At 44.3% G+C, this 21,858-nt stretch overlaps 1 long non-coding RNA gene across 1 annotated transcript; it reads left to right on the forward strand.

Moving 5' to 3' along the window:
• The first annotated feature begins 862 nt into the window (after positions 1–862).
• Positions 863–21,604, forward strand: LOC143958146 (uncharacterized). The gene is made up of 2 exons (XR_013270092.1): positions 863–2,677; positions 21,318–21,604. It is a non-coding gene; the product is annotated as an uncharacterized LOC143958146 (long non-coding RNA).
• The last annotated feature ends 254 nt before the right edge of the window (positions 21,605–21,858 follow it).

Genomic DNA, 21,858 nt, shown 5'->3' on the forward strand with positions numbered 1-21,858 from the left:
CTAGAGACCAGTGACATCACTGAGAATGCAGCCTATCCACGAACTAGAGATCGGTGACATCACTGAGAATGCAGCCTATCCATTCACTAGAGACCAGTGACATCACTGAAAATGCAGCCTATCCATTCACTAGAGACCAGTGACATCACTGAAAATGCAGCCTATCCATTCACTAGAGATCGGTGACATCACTGAGAATGCAGCCTATCCATTCACTAGAGACCAGTGACATCACTGAAAATGCAGCCTATCCATTCACTAGAGACCAGTGACATCACTGAAAATGCAGCATATCCATTCACTAGAGATCGGTGACATCACTGAGAATGCAGCCTATCCATTCACTAGAGACCAGTGACATCACTGAAAATGCAGCCTATCCATTCACTGGAGACCAGTGACATCACTGAAAATGCAGCCTATCCATTCACTAGAGACCGGTGACATCACTGAGAATGCAGCCTATCCATTCACTAGAGATCGGTGACATCACTGAGAATGCAGCCTATCCATTCACTAGAGACCAGTGACATCACTGAGAATGCAGCCTATTAATTCCCTAGAGACCGATGACTTCCTAGAGATTGTAACATGGCTTTGTGTCAAAAAGACCACTTGCAGTGTATGTAGGTGATTCGTCCACATTACCATAGAAAATAATCTTTAACATATTACTACAAACAAACTTGAATATTTTGTTTTCATGAAAAAATAATATTTTTGTAATTTTTATTTTTAATTAAATTGATATAAACCAGGTTATGTCCTGCTTAACCAAGTGAAAATGTTATAACGGTAATATCGTGTATAGCCTGGGTCTGGGGGGGTTTTCTCAGGGTTCAAATAGTTGATTTAACTGCAATAGGATTTAGATAATTTCTTACTTTATCTCATATTTTTTGTTCTATTTTTAAAGCTAAATGTTTTACAACTTTTGCAGAAGTATAAAGTGAATAATGCTCTGAACAATCACGTAGAATGGAAGGAATTCGTGGTGATTAACTAGCCACCAGTTCATTAGTGCTACAGCCCAGAGTTGGCTTTGGACTCCTTGGAGAGCTTCTGTCATCCTCTTGGTTGAGAGTGCTGGTTCCAGGTTCTGCATCTTATCCTTTCTCTGCTCCTTTATACGCCTTCTTTTGATTGCAGTTTAGATATTCCATATTGATTTTCACCTGCCTACCTGAGTCTGCCTTAAGTGGAAGTCTATTTTTAAAAATGCAGAGATTCCAACATGACTTTATGCAAACCCACCCCAATAAAAGTTGTTTGGCCTGGAGCCCAACTTTAAGATGGCCCAAGAGAGTAGTGCTATGGGTGCCCCACGGCTCCATGCCCCAGAACTACCTGACCTGGCATACCTTGTACCCCAAGAAATGGCACAGAGAGCTGTAAAGCCAAAGCCCCTGTCAAGTTTTTATTGCTGTCCGTTTCCCCTTTGGGGGATTTATCAACTGAATTTGCCCTGGTGACTATTATCACCAAGACAAAATAATGAGAAAACCCAAATTTTACACCTGTCACCAGATCAAAGGGTTCATCTTTCAATGGAGACACCTACTTAGGTGACAATTGTAATTACATAGTTAGTAAGGGTGATTAAAGACCATCCAGTTCAACCTGAGTGAATGTCTACAATTGTCCCTATCCCTGTACATTGTACACTCACATTGGTCCCTACCCTCAAGGAGCCCACAATCCAAGGTCCCCATTCATATACTAGGGCCAATTTTTGGACAGAAGCCAATTGACCTCCTGCATGTCTTTGGATTGTGGGAGGAAACTGGAGTACCTGGAGGAAACCCACACAGGCAGACCATGCAAACTCCAAGCAGGTAGTGTCCTGGTTGGGATTTGAACCAGTGACCCTCTTTACTGCTAGGTGAGAGTGCTAACCACTACACCACTGTGCCACCCAAATTGAAAACGTTGTCTCAATATATACTCTTTTCACTCCAGTACAAGAAGTGCAAATCAAAAATATCATCACATCAATAAATAAGCTTAAAAAATGTGGCTAGAGGTACACTTTAAGTTTGGTATTTACGCAAACACCTACCCTTTCTGACATAAAATATTACATTTACATATCCCTTTTTTTTTTATAGAGTGTGAAATTTGTAAAGAAAAAAAAAAAGTGCTCCTGTCTTGACATTGTTGAACTATCCTTTCTTATACTTTTAGCCATTTTAGCTACTTTTTCCCCCCCGGACATCTTGGTCAAAAATGTCTTAAGCAAGAACCACCCCTTAGCACAGGGATAGGCATGCTAAGAGACACATGTCAAGATGGTCATACAATGTCATTTTCATGTGTACTTGAAAGATCATCACGTGAAATGCATGCAATTTTGGGACTGACCCACTGGGGGAGGGAAGGATCCTCCATTGGGCCCCTGCTCCCTACAAATACAGTACTGCCATAGAGCCTGGCCTTTGCCCATCCACCCTATGATGTTAAAGAGAGGTATTGGTATCACTGGTGGTCAGGTGCTCCTTCCAGTACTAGCATGTGGCTACTGCAGCCACATATATCGTTATATGAAAATCGCCAACTGCAGCAAGTACGAATCTAAAACATTTATGATAATGTAGGATTTAGGGTTGATCCAAGGTGGGAAGGTGCAGGAATTGGGGTTGATCTGCAGTCTAAAGGTGCAGGAATTAGAGTTGTAAAGGTGCAGGAATTGAGGTGATCTGACGTTTGAGAGACCAGGAATTGGGACTGATCTGAGATGTAAAGGTGTGAGAATTGGGGCTCATCTGAGGTGTGAAGGTGTAGGATTTGGGTCTGATCTACTCTACTCAACAATCTGTCACATATAAAACAAATATAAATAAGAGTGCATAAAAATAATAAATATAATAATTAGTAAATATAGAAATAAAATGTAAATAATGGGGTATAAAATAATAAATAAATAAAAAAACCTTGAATATAATTTTATTTATCTATTTTATATTCTATATATTATATTTATAGTTTTTTTATTGCCAATGATAACATTGGTAACAAAATAATAAAAACCTTAAATATATTTTTTATTTATTTTATATTTTATATATATATATATATATATATATATATATATATATATATATATATATATATATATATATATATATATATATTAATATTATATTTATGTTTTTTTATTATTATTATTCTTCAGGCTGCTCTACAATAAAAATGTAAATTGGGGTATAAAATAATAAATACAAATATTTTATATTTATTTTATATTATAATTATGGTTTTTATACATACTCCTGATACAGTGAAATATATATATATTTATTTCTGTTATTTTTTTAAGAGGGAAAAAAAATTATGGGCCGTGTATCACTGTATTATCTCAATGCTCTAAATCGGCTATTCACTGCTATTTTGCCAGCACAGAACCGGTCAGTGTGACCTTTGCCAACAGCGATCAGTCGTGGACCGGGGTATAGTCGTGAGCCACCGTGCTAATGCTGAATTTAGCTACTAGCAACAGACACCCAAGTGACTTGGCACAGGGTGGACTAGAACTCATGGACATATGCAAGCCAACAGCAGCCTGTGTCTTTGGGAGACGGTGTGCATTGTCACACGCCACCGCTCAGCAGCTCAGCACTGCCATCTACAGGCATTACTCAGAATTACACCCGCACGCTGCTGAACTGAAGGTGCGCTCTCTGCTTTATCAGACATGCGCACAAGCTGTAGCTGGCTCTGCTGATGCCTGCCACCCGTCCTTAAAGCGGTTCTTCACCCTAAAGGGGAAGTTCCGCTAGTATTATCCCTCCCCCCTCCGGTGCCACAATCGGCACCTTTCGGGGGGAGGGGGGTGCAGTTACCTGGATAATCCAGGTAACTGCACCCACTTCTGGCCAGACCGCCGCATGGCTCCGCCCACCGCCGCATGGCTCCGCCCCCCCCCCCGTTGTGTTCTGGGAAACACACAGTTCCCAGAGACACAGCGGGGAACCAGCGCAGCGCGACTCGCGCATGCGCAGTAGGGAACCGGGCAGTGAAGCCCTCTTGCTTCACTTCCCGATTCCCTGACAGAGGATGGCGGCGGTGGCTGCAGCGAGACGAGCGATCGCTCGTCATCTGCCGCCGACATCGCTGGAATCTGGGACAGGTAAGTGTGATATTATTAAAAGTCAGCAGCTGCAATATTAGTAGCTGCTGGCTTTTAATATTTTTTTTTTTTGTGCAGCTCCTCTTTAACAACCGGAGTGCGACCATAGTAACCCACAGACTGCAACATGGAGGAGCCGCTAGTCAGACCCAGAAGGATCTTTATGAATAACCTGGATACATACGCTGCCAGAAACATAGGAAAGGTGGGGGGATGGGTCGGCATGTGCAAAGCAGGCGCAAGTCAGGTGCTAATAGGAGTAAAGTAGGCGCAATCCAGGGCGTTAATATAGATAAAGTAGGCACAATTCTTTTCTCTTTATTTAGTGGCATTTAGTTCACACCAGAATGCCGGCTTGGAAGCCGCACGTTTCCTGCACCACCTTCAAATCGCACCGCAGTTGCGATTTGCAGCGGGGTGTTAATGTTACGTCATGAAATGCAGGTCGCACACACAGGGCGCTCGCCTGCACCAGACCACGTGCTACAGAAGTACTATGCCATCCCCTTGCTGTGCGTTTCCCTTAAAGGAGTGCATGACCTGCTTTTGGTGCAGTTCGGTGCGACTCGGTCCATTCACAATGAATAGGCTAAAATCGCACAGCGCACGTGAATGGCAGAGGAACGCTCAGTACGTTGTTGTGCGATTCTGTGGTGTGGAGCGGCCCGTCACTCATTTGTATGCGGAGGCCGAGCTGCAATGCCACTTCATGTGAGCTCTGGTGCATTGCGAGAAAAATGCACCAAGTCTGCGTTTAAAAAAAAAAAAAGAATATAAATAAGGGAGTATAAAAAAATGCAAAAAATATATATTTGTGAATACATCTAATAAATAAATATAAAAATAAATAAGGGGGTATACAAATAATAAACAATAATAAAATACTTAATGTAAAAATAATTATAAATAAGGGGGTATAAAATAATAAATAAGGGCGAGCGATTAATAATGCCCATACACCTCCTGGGGGCGCTACTTCTACCTGCTTTCTATACAAATTCAGCAGCACAAGGCAGCTTTGTGGTGTGAACAGGGCACAGAGATAACGATGGTTTTCTATGGTCCTGTGTGGTGAGCGGTGCTGATAAAGTGCAGAAAAATGCCTCCAGTGTGAATGAGCTCTTAGGTGAGGTTGTCATTTTTTTTTCAAGCCAATCCCGAACACTCTAGCAGCGCACAGTGCGTTTTTTGTTTTAGGGTGCTTTCACGCTGCAGACGCCCGAGCATTAGAGGTAAAGTGCCGCTCGTTTTAGTGGCGCTGTAACGCTATTCGGGTGGTAAGAGGGCACTTTTAATCCCCCAGAAGGGGCTAAAGAGGGTTTAAAAGCGCCCCGTGTTGCAGCCGCTTCGGAAGCGCTGCCCATTCATTCCAATGGGCAGGGGCGGTCTGGGAGCCTTCGTATACAGCGCCCCTAAACCGCCTCAAAGATGTTGCTTGCAGGAATTTTTCTAACGTCCCGCAAGCGCACCGCCCCGGGGTGAGGGCACTCGGGTTTTCACACTGGGGTGGCAGGGGAGGCGCTTTACAGGCGCTATTTCTAGCACCAAAATGCCTGAACACTGCCTCAGTGTGAAAGGGGTCTTAGTATACACTATAGCAGGGGTCTCCACACTACGGCCCTCCAGTTTTTCAGGAACTACAATTTCCATCATGCCCAGTCATGTCTGTGAGTGTCAGAGTTTTACAATGCCTCATGGGACGTGTAGCTCCGCAACAGCTGGAGGGCCGTCTATGGGAAAACCCGGCACTATAGGATTGTAACAGACCTGGAATACCTTTGGGCACTCCAAAAAGAATAGTAATGTGGCGCACATCGTGCCCCCTCACCCTCCAGTAAAGCCTTGTTCTAAGCCACATTCCTGTCTGAATAATGTGTCCAGGTTTCAAATGGCCTGAAACCCAAATACAGGATTCAAACCCGGACTGTCCGGGAGAATCTCGGACAGGTGGCGACCCTATTCTTAGGCCTCAGCTATCCACACCTCTGTGTTAAGGACCGTCTTTGCCCTGTCTATTGGGACGCAGTAGCTGCATGGATATAGCCGTTGGTGCCAGCTTGGCAGTCATGCAGGGGCATGGCACTGCATCCCAGTAGACATAAACCATACTGCTTGTACCCAGAGGCATGAAACACTTGGGTACCCCATGCAGGCATAGGGAGGGCCCTTAGCATAGGTACGCCTGTGTGAATGAGGCCTTTAACCTCTTGCCAACCTGCTGCAGTACCTATACTGTGGGGGATTGGCTCTTTCAGGCATGGTAAAGTACCTGTACATCGGGGCTTTCTTCCGGGTCTGCTCTCTCGCGCATGCGTGCGCACCCAGAAACCCGAGCTGTCATTCACTGCAGCAGAAGCCAAGCAGTGGGTCCCAGCCAATGATTTATGGCCGGGACCCACTGATCGGCTGAGCGAATGACAGAAGAGAGCAACAACACAGAGCTCTCTACAGACGGCAGCAACGTGCCGCTTTTTTTTCTCCCTGCAAAGTAGGGAATAAAAACCAGAACATTACTTAGTAAAAATCAGCACATTGTACATACAGCAACCATTGTCAGGCACACAGTTAACCTTTTGATCGCCCCTGATGTTAACCCCTTTCCCAGCCAGTGTCATTAGTACAGTGACAGTGTATATTATTAGCACTGATCACTGTATTAGTGTCACTGGTGGTGTCAGCATCACTTTGGCTGCTTTCACACCGAGGCGTTTTTTATGTGTTTTAGCGCTAGAAATAACCTCTAATGCCTGAAAACCTCCTCCCTATTCATTCCAGTATGACTTTTCACACTGGGGCGGTGCGCTTGCGGGACATTCTGAAAAGTCCTGCAAGCAGCATCTTTGCGGCAGTTTGGGAGCTCTGTATACACTGCTTCCAAAACTCCCTGCCCATTGAAATGAATGGGCAGCGCTGCCAAAGCTCCGCGATATGGGCGCTTTTAACCCTTTCTTTGGTCGGTAGTGGGCTAAAATTAGCGACGCTTTACCGCTAACGCGGAGCGACTACAGTGTGAAAGTAATCTAAGTGTCAGATTGACCGTGCACTAAGGGAGTCCCACTATAAGTCGCTGATCGCCACCATTACTAGTATAAATAAATAAATATAAATTCCAGTATATATCCCATAGATTGTAGACACTATAGTTTTCATACAAACCAATCAATATACACTTTTTTAATTTTTTTTACCAAAAATATGTAGCAGGATGCGTTTTGGCCAAAATATAAGAAGAAATTACATTTTTAAATTTTTTTTTATTGGATATGTTTTATAGCAGAAAGTAAAATATATATATTTTTTGCTTTTTTCAATATTTTCAGCCTTTTTCCGTTTATATAATAAAAAATAAATAATGCAGTGGTGATCTAGTACCACCAAAAGAAAGCTCTATTTGTGTGAAAAAAAAAATATATAAATTTTGTTTGGGGACAGTGTTGCATGACTGCGCAATCGGCAGTTAAAATAACACAGTGCCATATAGCAAAAAATGGCCTGGTTATGAAGGGGGGTAAATCTTCCCGGAGGTCTAGTGGTTTAGTGTATCTAGATCCAAAATCTTTTTTTTCTTTTTTTCTGGATAGAGTAGGAAGAGTTTTAACCCTTGCTAGGTTATTATTATTATTTGTGCACCACTGGGGAAATTTCCCTTCACTTCCTGTCCTAGAGATGCAACAGAAGGTTAAAGGAAATCTCTAAATGTGATTGGGGTTCTTCTCTTAGATAGTTCACCCAGTAAAGGAGTCAGTACAATTAAATTAAATATTTATTAAATATAATTTTTTTCTTTTATATTTTATATATATTATATTTATGGTTTTTATTTATTATTATTTTTTTAATTTTTATTATTATTATTTATTATTATTCAGGCTGCTCTACAATAAAAATGTAAATAAAGGGGTATAAAAACCATAAATAGAAAATAAAAAATCTTATATATTATAAAAGAATAAATAAAAACATTAAACATAATATTTTTTATTTTCTATAAAAAAAATGTTTTACCCCTTTATTTACATTTTTATTGTAGAGCAGCCTGAAAAATAATAAATAATAATAATAAACACAAAAAAATAAATAAAAAATAATAACCATAAATATAATACATATAATAGAAAATGAAATTGACATATATAGTTTTTTTTTTTTTTTTTAAGAAGAGGAAATAAAGAAAAAAGGCTGTCTATCGCCGCATCATCCAGTTTGCTCCCATCGGCTAGATCACAGGACCTGACCCACTCATGAGATCAGTATATGGGATCGCCTCCCCGCACCAGAGGGACCTTCTGGATGGTTCCCCCAATGGTTCCAATGTGCCTGCTGTAGCGCTCACACCCTCCCCTGGAGAAGAGCGGACAAGAACTCGTGGACAAGGACTACAGAACAGCCTCAGCATGTGGGAGTGAGGTATTATAGAGCCTCGCCACCGCTCCCGGTGTCTTGTCATATAACGTCCTCCATCCGATAGTGTCCCCTGCGTACTGCGCATGCGCAGTACAAAGCAACACAGATTCCGAAAATTGCCAAGGATGAACGGCGCCTGCACCGTGAGTCCAGGTTCTAGCCCCACCATCCAAGTGGACATAGAGTAGGAATAAAAAAGAGCCGAGCGCAGCGAGGCCGAGCCCGAAGCGTGGCGAGCGAAGCTCACCCGCGAGAGGCCCTCTAATATTCACAACCCTATGTCCGCTTGGATGGTGGGGCTACCACCTCCACTCACGGCGCAGGCGCCGTTCAGCTTCGGAGATATTCCGAAGCTTCGCCTGCTCCATACTGCCCATGCGCAGTACGGGGCGGACACTATTTGATGGCCGGACACTATACGGCAGAACACCGGCAACACATAACGGTATTCTCTTTATCTAGAAGCAGAATTCTCAGTGACGTCACCAGCTCAACACTGCCACCTACAGGCACCGCTGAGAATTACACCTCTGCCACACCTGCGCACAAGCTGTGCCTAATACGCCTAACGCCCGTGTGGGAGTTGCAGGGAATGTCCCCGACTTCCGTCCGGGGCCCCAACTCGTTTTCCCCACCCAGGGGCGGACTTTCACTGACCAGGGCCCGAGGTCGGAGAGTCAGAGGGTGTGGTCATCATCATCATCCTCACCCTCACCTCCCTGTTCCTGGCATCCCACCACCTTACCATCACCTCTGCTGTACCCCACTGCCAGCTGACTACCACCCCACCCCCTGTCACCATCATCCCCTCCTCCACCTCTGACACCCCTGTCATCATCATCCCCTCCCCCACCTCTGACACCCCCTGTCACCATCATCATCCCCTCCCCCACCTCTGACACTTCCTGTCATCGTCATCATCCCCCCCCACCTCTGACACCCCCTGTCATCATCATCCCCCCCACCTCTGACACCCCCTGTCATCGTCATCCCCCCCACCTCTGACACCCCCTGTCATCGTCATCCCCTCCCCCACCTCTGACACCCTCTGTCATCGTCATCCCCTCCCCCACCTCTGATACCCCCTGTCATCATCATCCCCTCCCCACCTCTGACACCCCCTGTCATCATCATCCCCCCCACCTCTGACACCCCCTGTCATCGTCATCCCCCCCACCTCTGACACCCCCTGTCATCGTCATCCCCCCCACCTCAAACACCCCCTGTCATCGTCATCCCCTCCCCCACCTCTGACACCCTCTGTCATCGTCATCCCCTCCCCCACCTCTGACACCCCCTGTCATCATCATCATCCCATCCCCCACCTCTGACACCCCCTGTCATCATCATCATCCCATCCCCCACCTCTGACACCCCCTGTCATCATAATCATCCCATCCCCCACCTCTGACACCCCCTGTCATCATCATCATCCCATCCCCCACCTCTGACACCCCCTGTCATCATCATCATCCCCTCCCCCACCTCTGACACCCCCTGTCATCATCATCCCCTCCCCCACCTCTGACACCCCCTGTCATCATCATCATCCCATCCCCCACCTCTGACACCCCCTGTCATCATAATCATCCCACCCCCCACCTCTGACACCCCCTGTCATCATCATCATCCCATCCCCCACCTCTGACACCCCCTGTCATCATCATCCCCTCCCCCACCTCTGACACCCCCTGTCATCATCACCCCCCCCCACCTCTGAAACCCCCTGTCACCATCATCATCCCCTCCCCCACCTCTGACACCTCCTGTCATCATCATCATCCCCCCCACCTCTGACATCCCCTGTCATCGTCATCCCCTCCCCCACCTCTGACACCCCCTGTCATCGTCATCCCCTCCCCCACCTCTGACACCCCCTGTCATCATCATCATCCAATTCCCCACCTCTGACACCCCCTGTCATCATCATCATCATCCCCTCCCCCACCTCTGACACCCCCTATCATCTTCATCCCCTCCCCAACCTCTGACACCCCCTGTCACCATCATCCTCCTCTCCTCCACCTCTGACACCCCCTGTCATCGTCATCCCCTACTCCACCTCTGACACCCCTGTCACCATCATCCCCTCCCCCGCCTCTGACATCCCCTGTCATCATCATCCCCTACCCCACCTCTGACACCCCCTGTCATCATCATCATCCCCTCCCCCACCTCTGACACCCCCTGTCATCATCATCCCCTCCCCACCTCTGACACCCCCTGTCATCATCATCCCCCCCACCTCTGACACCCCCTGTCATCGTCATCCCCCCACCTCTGACACCCCCTGTCATCGTCATCCCCTCCCCCACCTCTGACACCCTCTGTCATCGTCATCCCCTCCCCCACCTCTGACACCCCCTGTCATCATCATCCCCCCCACCTCTGACACCCCCTGTCATCATCATCCCCTCCCCCACCTCTGACACCCTCTGTCATCGTCATCCCCTCCCCCACCTCTGACACCCCCTGTCATCATCATCATCCCATCCCCCACCTCTGACACCCCCTGTCATCGTCATCCCCTCCCCCACCTCTGACACCCCCTGTCATCATCATCATCCCATCCCCCACCTCTGACACCCCCTGTTATCGTCATCCCCTCCCCCACCTCTGACACCCTCTGTCATCGTCATCCCCTCCCCCACCTCTGACACCCCCTGTCATCATCATCATCCCCCCCACCTCTGACACCCCCTGTCATCGTCATCCCCTCCCCCACCTCTGACACCCTCTGTCATCGTCATCCCCTACCCCACCTCTGACACCCCCTGTCATCATCATCATCCCATCCCCCACCTCTGACACCCCCTGTCATCATCATCATCCCATCCCCCACCTCTGACACCCCCTGTCATCATCATCATCCCCTCCCCCACCTCTGACACCCCCTGTCATCTTCATCCCCTCCCCCACCTCTGACACCCCCTGTCATCATCATTCCCCCCACCTCTGAAACCCCCTGTCACCATCATCATCCCCTCCCCCACATCTGACACCTCCTTTCATCATCATCATCCCCCCCACCTCTGACACCCCCTGTCATCGTCATCCCCTCCCCCATCTCTGACACCCTCTGTCATCGTCATCCCCTCCCCCACCTCTGACACCCCCTGTCATCATCATCATCCAATTCCCCACCTCTGACACCCCCTGTCATCATCATCATCATCCCATCCCCCACCTCTGACACCCCCTGTCATCATCATCCCCTCCCCCACCTCTGACACCCCCTATCATCTTCACCCCCCCCCCCAACCTCTGACACCCCCTGTCACCATCATCCTCCTCTCCTCCACCTCTGACACCCCCTGTCACCATCATCCCCTCCCCCGCCTCTGACATCCCCTGTCATCATCATCCCCTACCCCACCTCTGACACCCCCTGTCATCATCATCATCCCCTCCCCCACCTCTGACACCCCCTGAAAGATGATGCTACTCAGAGTAAATAGATACCTAACATGTCACACTTTAAAAGTGTGCACACTCGTGGAATTGGGCCAAACTTCAGTACCTAAAAATCTCCATAGGCAACAATTTAATTTTTTTTTTCCGTTACAGAGGAGCTCCTGGGATAGAACTGTTGCTCTTGCTCTAATGTTCATGGCGATACTTCACACGTGTGGTTTGAACGGCGTTTGCATATGTGGGGGCGACATACGTATGCGGGGACAAGGGGGGTGCTTACATTTTATTTTATTTTTTATTTTGCTTATTTTATTTATTTTTATTTTTTCTACACTTTCCCTTTACTTTTTTATTTATCACTTTTATTCCTATAAAACATCCCTTGTAATACGAATAGAGCATGGCAGATCCTCTTTACAGCGAGATCTGGGGTCTATAAGACCCCGTTCACACCTGAGCGTTTTGTAGCTTGAAGCCTGAAGCTACAAAACGCTAGAGGGGAAAAAATCTATTATTCTCAATGGAGATGGTTCACATCTCCACTCCATGTCACCTGAAGCCGAACGCCTGAAGCTCAAACAAGTTTCGGACCCTTTTTTGTCGCTCGAATTGAGCAGATTTGGGCGTTTTTCTTCTTTTAACATTGGTGACCATTCGCCCTGCACAAAATCGCGGCGAATCGCGGTAAAAAACGCTGCACAATTGCGGTAAATTCGCAGGATTTTCTGCTTGAAAACGCTACGCTCAGGTGTGAATACAGCCTAAGTCCCCAGATCTGGCTTCTAGCCTGGAAAGACTGAGATAAAATAAACAAACAAAACAATTGCAGCCTTTCCAGCCAAATACACAGAAATATTTACAACTGCTGGGGCCGGACGAGAAGTCAAAGCCTCGTGCCCAGCCTCCGAAAGGTGGTAGAGACTGCCAGGGACCATCTGGTCCATGGTATTCTCTATGGTGAACTTCCGCCGACAGTAGGTTCCTTCTCTGGCTTGCTGATCACACGGACGAGCCAGTAGAAGCACCAGAGGTCAGTGGGAGGGGGTGACGTCCCCTCCCGCCGCCTTTAAAAACAATCAAGCAGCTGAACAGCCGCTATGATTGTTTTACCGGCAAGGGATCGCCGGCAAAAAAAAAATATATCTAAATAATGCCTGTAGCTGCAGGCATCATTCAGAAATCCCCACTCAAAGTCCAGGACGTCATATGACTTACTGCAGTATGGAAGTGGTTAAAAGAAAACAAAAATTGGCATTAACCAATATAACATTGTTCCTAGAATGTTTGTATCCACTGACATACCATTTTCAGGGCTAAATGTATAATATTTGACCCCCTTTCCCCTTAGGCCTTATTGTTTTATGGTAGAGTGGAGTTTGGCCATTCTGTGTCAGTAGAATGTCCCCATAGAAGAGTAGGGTAAAAGGTCACCATACTGTGCTAGCAGTTCACCTCCAATCATAAAGACCTTAAGTGGGTGAACATCAAAGTACACTGTACACTATTCCACCAGGGAAACTCCACAATGACCCAGCTGGATGGCGCTGGCATGTCCAGAACCTGTTATTGTTCATGAAAATATGTTGATCACAGCAGCATGATTTGTAGAGGACCAAGTGCCGCCACCCCTGGCAGTCCCGTATCTCTATCTAACAGCTAACAGCTCTTGAGGCCTGAGCAGGAATCCAGCCCTGAACTTTCTAAAACAGCAACGTAAGCATACTATACACAGAATATAACTGTCCAAAGTCACCAGGAGGTTATTGCAGTCAGGAGGTGGAATTTGGTGGGATAACTCCACATCTATAGGTGTTTTGGGTAGACCTGGGCAGAGACGAGTGGGGTCAGGTTTGGCTTTTTTGTCTCAAAATTTCATGAAGAAATGTCAGCAATGTGTTATTTTTTGTATATAACTATACATTAATCTTTGTTATCAAGATTGTAAATAGTTGTTAGGTTCTTAGGTTTTATGATTGTTTAAATTGAATGTATCAATCACCTACAAACATTGGAGAATATTTTTTGTCAGCTATTTATTCACCAGAGACCAGTGACATCATTAGGAAAGTAGTCTTTTCATTCACTAGAGACCAGTCATCTCACCGAGTATGTAGTCTATCCACTCACCAAAGACCAATGACATCACCGCGTATGTAGCCCATCCACTCACCTAGGACCAATGACTTCACTGAGTATGTAGTCTATCCACTCCCCAAAGACCAATGATTACTGAGTATGTAGCCTATCCACTCAAAGACCAATGACATCACCGAGTATGTAGTCTATCCACTCCCCAAAGACCAATGATCACTGAGTATGTAGTCTATCCACTCAAAGACCAATGACATCACTGAGTATGTAGTCTATCCACTCCCTAAAGACCAATGATCACTGAGTATGTAGCCTATCCACTCAAAGACCAATGACATCACAGAGTATGTAGCCTATCCACTCACCAAAGACCAATGACATCACTGAGTATGTAGCCCATCCACTCACCTAGGACCAATGACATCACCGAGTATGTAGTCTATCCACTCACCAAAGACCAATGACATCACTGAGTATGTAGCCCATCCACTCACCTAGGACCAATGACATCACCGAGTATGTAGTCTATCCACTCACCAAAGACCAATGACATCACTGAGTATGTAGCCCATCCACTCACCTAGGACCAATGACATCACCGAGTATGTAGTCTATCCACTCACCAAAGACCAATGACATCACTCAAAATGCAGCCTATCTATTTGCTAGAGACTAGTGACATCAATGAGAAAGCAGTCTACCCATTCACCGGAAATTAGTGACATCCCTTAGAATGCAACCTACCAACTCACTAAAGACCAGAGACATTATAACATGCTGTGTGAACACTAGATGGCTCTGCAATATGTCTTTTGCACAAGTTTGTCACTGTGTAGTTGCGCCAAACTATAAAGAATTGTAGACTAGACTGAAAGGAATTTTTTTCCAAAGACAATTCTCTAATTTCATGAATGAAACAGTCTCCGGGTGATAGTTTCAGGTGCGTTCAATTATTTGCATTCCCCTATAACATTTGTAGAGAAACCATTAACCTCACTGAGAACGCAATCTATCCATTCACTAGATCAGTGTTTCTCAACCTTTTTTTCAGTCAAGGCACTCTTTGAAATTATGGACAATCTCAAAGGCACCCTCCATAATTATGTACAGTCTTGAGGCACCCCATTCTAAAAAGTAAAAAAACTGTTCTAATCGGGGTGGATTTGATTTAAATCGAGTTGATTTAAATCCCTAGCAAAAAGGTTTGATTTAAATCAACTCGATTTTTAAATCCTAATTTTTAAAGAGCAACTTATCTCTGTCCCCCAGCAGCTCCCCCTCTGACCTGCTGTTGGCTCATTATTATTATTATTAGGATTTATATAGTGCCAGCAATTTACGCAGCGCTTTACAATATAGAAAGGAGACAATATAGTTACAATACAATAAAATACAAGAGGATTAAGAGGGTCTGCTCAGAAGAGCTTACAATCTAATAGGGTGGGGTAGGTGGTACAAAAGGTTATAGCTGTCGGGAATGAGCTGATGGAAGTGGTAGGAGATTAGTTGGAGACGTGATAGGCTTCCCTGAAGAGATGAGTTTTCAGGGATCGCCTGAAGGTAGCAAGAGTAGGGGATAGCCGGACCAGTGGAGGTAGCGAGTTCCAGAGGATTGAAGAGGCTCTGGAGAAATCCTGGAGACGAGCATGGGAGGAGGAGACGAGAGAGCTTGAGAGTAGGAGGTCTTGAGAAGAGCGGAGAGGACGATTTGGGCGATATTTGGAGACAAGATTGGTGATGGAGCTCGGGGCAGAGTTGTGAATGGCTTTGTATGTTGTGGTTAGTATTTTGAATTTAATTCGCTGGGTGATTGGGAACCAGTGTAGGGATTGGAGGAGAGGGTTGGCAGATGCTGAGCGGTTGGTAAGGTGGATAAGTCTGGCAGCAGCATTCATGATAGACTGAAGAGGAGATATCCTATGGAGAGGCAGGCCAATAAGAAGGGAGTTGCAATAGTCAAGGCGAGAGATAACGAGGGAGTGAATGAGGTGCTTGGTGGTTTCATTTGTTAAAAAGGGGCAAATTTTAGAGATGTTACGGAGGTGAAATCTACAAACTTTTGACAACGATTGGACTTGGGGCTGAAATGACAAGTCAGAGTCTAGAATTACACCGAGTACCCTGGCGTGAGGGGAGGGCCTGATGGTTGCATTGTTGATTTAGATGGAAAAGTCATGGAGGGGGGCATGTGCAGGGGGGATTATTAATAGCTCAGTTTTAGCCCTTGTACACATGGTCGGAGATTCCGACAACCAAATCCGTCGGATTTTGTCCGAAACTGTTGCATACACACGGTCGGACAAAGTTGTCGGAAAATCCGATCTTTCAGAACGTGATGACGTAATTTCGTTACGACGGGACTACGTTCAGGCTAGTAGCCAATAGCTTTGGTGTAGGAATTTGATCTGAGCATGCGTGGCACTTTGTCCGATTGGAATTCTCTACACATGATCGGAGTATGTCCGATCGGAGCATTTTGTCGGAAAATATTTCCGGCAAGTTGGAAAATTTGGTCTGATGGATGTTCCGACGGAAACAGTCCGATGCAGACCACACACAGTCGGAATATCCGACAAAACGCTCCGATCGGACACATTCTGTCGGAATCTCAGACCGTGTGTACAAGGGCTTAGAGAGGTTTAGTTTAAGGAAATGGTGTGACATCCATGCTGATATGTCAGTTAGTAATGCGAGAGGAGACTGAAGGAGTGAGGTGAGGAGTAGACAGATAGATTTGGGTGTCATCGACGTATAAGTGGTATTGGAAGCCGTGGGCTGTTATCAAGTGACCAAGGGAGGAGGTGTAAATAGAGAAGAGAAGGGGTCCAAGAACAGTCCCATTCACTTTAATGGGATGGCTGGTGATACGGCAGTGACACAACAAGGTGAGGGACGTGGCGGCAGCAGGTGAGTGGATGCCCACTAAAAAAGCACTGCCCTGATGGATCTGAAATGACAAGTGCTCTTTAAATGTAAGGACTTATTCTTGCTGGTAGTTAGAATCTTTAATATTTGCAAACAAAATGAAGGTTTCCAATTTAGCTGTCATGTTAGTAAAACAGCGATATCAGAACCGATTCAATCATACAGTTTGTAGTGAACATAGATTTGCAAAGCAATGGGATAAAGAAATATCCCTGAACCTGTTTTATCTCATGGTTACTGATAAATTGTGTGACTGCATCAATGCAGTGCATGTTATCTCAGCTTGCAAATCTTGGATTCATTGAATGAGTTTACCAAAAATGTAAATATTTGGTAATATACAGCCTCATGCTACATAACTAAGCTCTATTTCATGCTGACTAAACTAAATTAACGATGTAACCCAAATAGAAAACTATTTTTTAGATAGATTTCTACTGTAAAAGCATTTTATTAAAATAAATGTGATTAAAAATTAAAAAGAAAATCGATTTAAATCAAAAAAATCAGTTTTAAATAAATAAAAAAAATCAGATTATTTCGATTTTTAAAAAATGATAAAAAATCATACATTTTTTATCCACCCTGGTTCTAATAGTTTTACATCATGCAGCAATATCAATACACATAGGACATCCAACGTTAGAGGTGATGTATTCTTTCAAAGCAAATACACGTTTGCAAACTGGTACTGACTAGTATTGCAGTGTTTCTCTTCTCCTTCAGTTTTTCTCCAGCTCGCAACTAATGAGACCCCAAAGCTGATGGAGAGATGCAAGGGAGGGTCAAAAAAGGATGGTATGCAGGCAATTGACATCCTCCTTATCAGCTGATGATGTAATTGGTCATTAGGAGGTTGGCAGCTGGGAGGTTGTAGTAGTGTACAATGAAAACCTGTGACTTTATGTAACTAAAAGGCAGGTTTTATCCAGATGCTGGCTTGTATAGAATTTTGGAGCAATTTTTAGGCATTTTGCCAAGGCACCCTGAGGAAACCGCAAGGCACCCTGGTTGAAAAATGCTGCACTAGAGACCAGTGACATCACTAAGAATGCAGCCTATTCATTCACTAGAGAGCGGTGACATCACTGAGAATGCAGCCTATCCATTCACTAGAAACCGGTGACATCACTGAGAATGCAGCCTATCCATTCACTAGAGACCGGTGACATCACTGAGAATGCAGCCTATCCATTCACTAAAGACTGGTGACATCACTGAGAATGCAGCCTATCCATTCACTAGAGACCGGTGACATCACTGAGAATGCAGCCTATTCATTCACTAGAGACCAGTGACATCACTGAGAATGCAGCCTATCCATTCACTAGAGACCAGTGACATCACTGAGAATGCAGGCTATCCATTCACTAGAGAACAGTGACATCACTGAGAATGCAGCCTATTGATTAACTAGAGACCAGTGACATCACTGAGAATGCAGCCTATCCATTCACTAGAGACCGGTGACATCACTGAGAATGCAGCCTATTCATTCACTAGAGACCAGTGACATCACTGAGAATGCAGCCTATCCATTCACTAGAGACCAGTGACATCACTGAGAATGCAGGCTATCCATTCACTAGAGAACAGTGACATCACTGAGAATGCAGCCTATTGATTAACTAGAGACCAGTGACATCACTGAGAATGCAGTCTATCCATTCCCTAGAGACCAGTGACATCACCGAGAATGCAGCCTATCCACGAACTAGAGACCAGTGACATCACTGAGAATGCAGCCTATCCACGAACTAGAGATCGGTGACATCACTGAGAATGCAGCCTATCCATTCACTAGAGACCAGTGACATCACTGAAAATGCAGCCTATCCATTCACTAGAGACCAGTGACATCACTGAAAATGCAGCCTATCCATTCACTAGAGATCGGTGACATCACTGAGAATGCAGCCTATCCATTCACTAGAGACCAGTGACATCACTGAAAATGCAGCCTATCCATTCACTAGAGACCAGTGACATCACTGAAAATGCAGCATATCCATTCACTAGAGATCGGTGACATCACTGAGAATGCAGCCTATCCATTCACTAGAGACCAGTGACATCACTGAAAATGCAGCCTATCCATTCACTGGAGACCAGTGACATCACTGAAAATGCAGCCTATCCATTCACTAGAGACCGGTGACATCACTGAGAATGCAGCCTATCCATTCACTAGAGATCGGTGACATCACTGAGAATGCAGCCTATCCATTCACTAGAGACCAGTGACATCACTGAGAATGCAGCCTATTAATCCCCTAGAGACCGATGACTTCCTAGAGATTGTAACATGGCTTTGTGTCAAAAAGACCACTTGCAGTGTATGTAGGTGATTCGTCCACATTACCATAGAAAATAATCTTTAACATATTACTACAAACAAACTTGAATATTTTGTTTTCATGAAAAAATAATATTTTTGTAATTTTTATTTTTAATTAAATTGATGTAAACCAGGTTATGTCCTGCTTAACCAAGTGAAAATGTTATAACGGTAATATCGTGTATAGCCTGGGTCTGGGGGGGTTTTCTCAGGGTTCAAATAGTTGATTCAACTGCAATAGGATTTAGATAATTTCTTACTTTATCTCATATTTTTTGTTCTATTTTTAAAGCTAAATGTTTTACAACTTTTGCAGAAGTATAAAGTGAATAATGCTCTGAACAATCACGTAGAATGGAAGGAATTCGTGGTGATTAACTAGCCACCAGTTCATTAGTGCTACAGCCCAGAGTTGGCTTTGGACTCCTTGGAGAGTTTCTGTCATCCTCTTGGTTGAGAGTGCTGGTTCCAGGTTCTGCATCTTATCCTTTCTCTGCTCCTTTATACGCCTTCTTTGGATTGCAGTTTAGATATTCCATATTGATTTTCACCTGCCTACCTGAGTCTGCCTTAAGTGGAAGTCTCTTTTTAAAAAGGCAGAGATTCCAACATGACTTTATGCAAACCCACCCCAATAAAAGTTGTTTGGCCTGGAGCCCAACTTTAAGATGGCCCAAGAGAGTAGTGCTATGGGTGCCCCACGGCTCCATGCCCCAGAACTACCTGACCTGGCATACCTTGTACCCCAAGAAATGGCACAGAGAGCTGTAAAGCCAAAGCCCCTGTCAAGTTTTTATTGCTGTCCGTTTCCCCACTGGGGGATTTATCAACTGAATTTGCCCTGGTGACTATTATCACCAAGACAAAATAATGAGAAAACCCAAATTTTACACCTGTCACCAGATCAAAGGGTTCATCTTTCAATGGAGACACCTACTTAGGTGACAATTGTAATTACATAGTTAGTAAGGGTGATTAAAGACCATCCAGTTCAACCTGAGTAAGTGTCTACAATTGTCCCTATCCCTGTACATTGTACACTCACATTGGTCCCTACCCTCAAGGAGCCCACAATCCAAGGTCCCCATTCATATACTAGGGCCAATTTTTGGACAGAAGCCAATTGACCTCCTGCATGTCTTTGGATTGTGGGAGGAAACTGGAGGAAACCCACACAGGCAGACCATGCAAACTCCAAGCAGGTAGTGTCCTGGTTGGGATTTGAACCAGTGACCCTCTTTACTGCTAGGTGAGAGTGCTAACCACTACACCACTGTGCCACCCAAATTGAAAACGTTGTCTCAATATATACTCTTTTCACTCCAGTACAAGAAGTGCAAATCAAAAATATCATCATATCAATAAATAAGCTTAAAAAATGTGGCTAGAGGTACACTTTAAGTTTGGTATTTACGCAAACACCTACCCTTTCTGACATAAAATATTACATTTACATATCCCTTTTTTTTATAGAGTGTGAAATTTGTAAAGAAAAAAAAAAGTGCTCCTGTCTTGACATTGTTGAACTATCCTTTCTTATACTTTTAGCCATTTTAGCTACTTTTTTCCCCCCCGGACATCTTGGTTAAAAATGTCTTAAGCAAGAACCACCCCTTAGCACAGGGATAGGCATGCTAAGAGACACATGTCAAGATGGTCATACAATGTCATTTTCATGTGTACTTGAAAGATCATCACGTGAAATGCATGCAATTTTGGGACTGACCCACTGGGGGAGGGAAGGATCCTCCATTGGGCCCCTGCTCCCTACAAATACAGTACTGCCATAGAGCCTGGCCTTTGCCCATCCACCCTATGATGTTAAAGAGAGGTATTGGTATCACTGGTGGTCAGGTGCTCCTTCCAGTACTAGCATGTGGCTACTGCAGCCACATATATCGTTATATGAAAATCGCCAGCTGCAGCAAGTACGAATCTAAAACATTTATGATAATGTAGGATTTAGGGTTGATCCAAGGTGGGAAGGTGCAGGAATTGGGGTTGATCTGCAGTCTAAAGGTGCAGGAATTAGAGTTGTAAAGGTGCAGGAATTGAGGTGATCTGACGTTTGAGAGACCAGGAACTGGGACTGATCTGAGATGTAAAGGTGTGAGAATTGGGGCTCATCTGAGGTGTGAAGGTGTAGGATTTGGGTCTGATCTACTCTACTCAACAATCTGTCACATATAAAACAAATATAAATAAGAGTGCATAAAAATAATAAATATAATAATTAGTAAATATAGAAATAAAATGTAAATAATGGGGTATAAAATAATAAATAAATAAAAAAACCTTAAATATAATTGTATTTATTTATTTTATATCATATATATTATATTTATAGTTTTTTTATTGCCAATGATAACATTGGTAACAAAATAATAAAAACCTTAAATATATTTTTTATTTATTTTATATTTTATATATATATATATATATATATATATATATATATATATATATATATATATATATATATATATATATATATTATATTATATTATATTTATGTTTTTTTTTTATTATTATTCTTCAGGCTGCTCTACAATAAAAATGT

The sequence above is a fragment of the Lithobates pipiens genome, unplaced genomic scaffold (genome assembly GCF_037356315.1).
Source record: "Lithobates pipiens isolate NorthernLeopardFrog02 unplaced genomic scaffold, aLitPip1_a1.2 Scaffold_57, whole genome shotgun sequence".
NCBI classification, from domain to species: domain Eukaryota; kingdom Metazoa; phylum Chordata; class Amphibia; order Anura; family Ranidae; genus Lithobates; species Lithobates pipiens.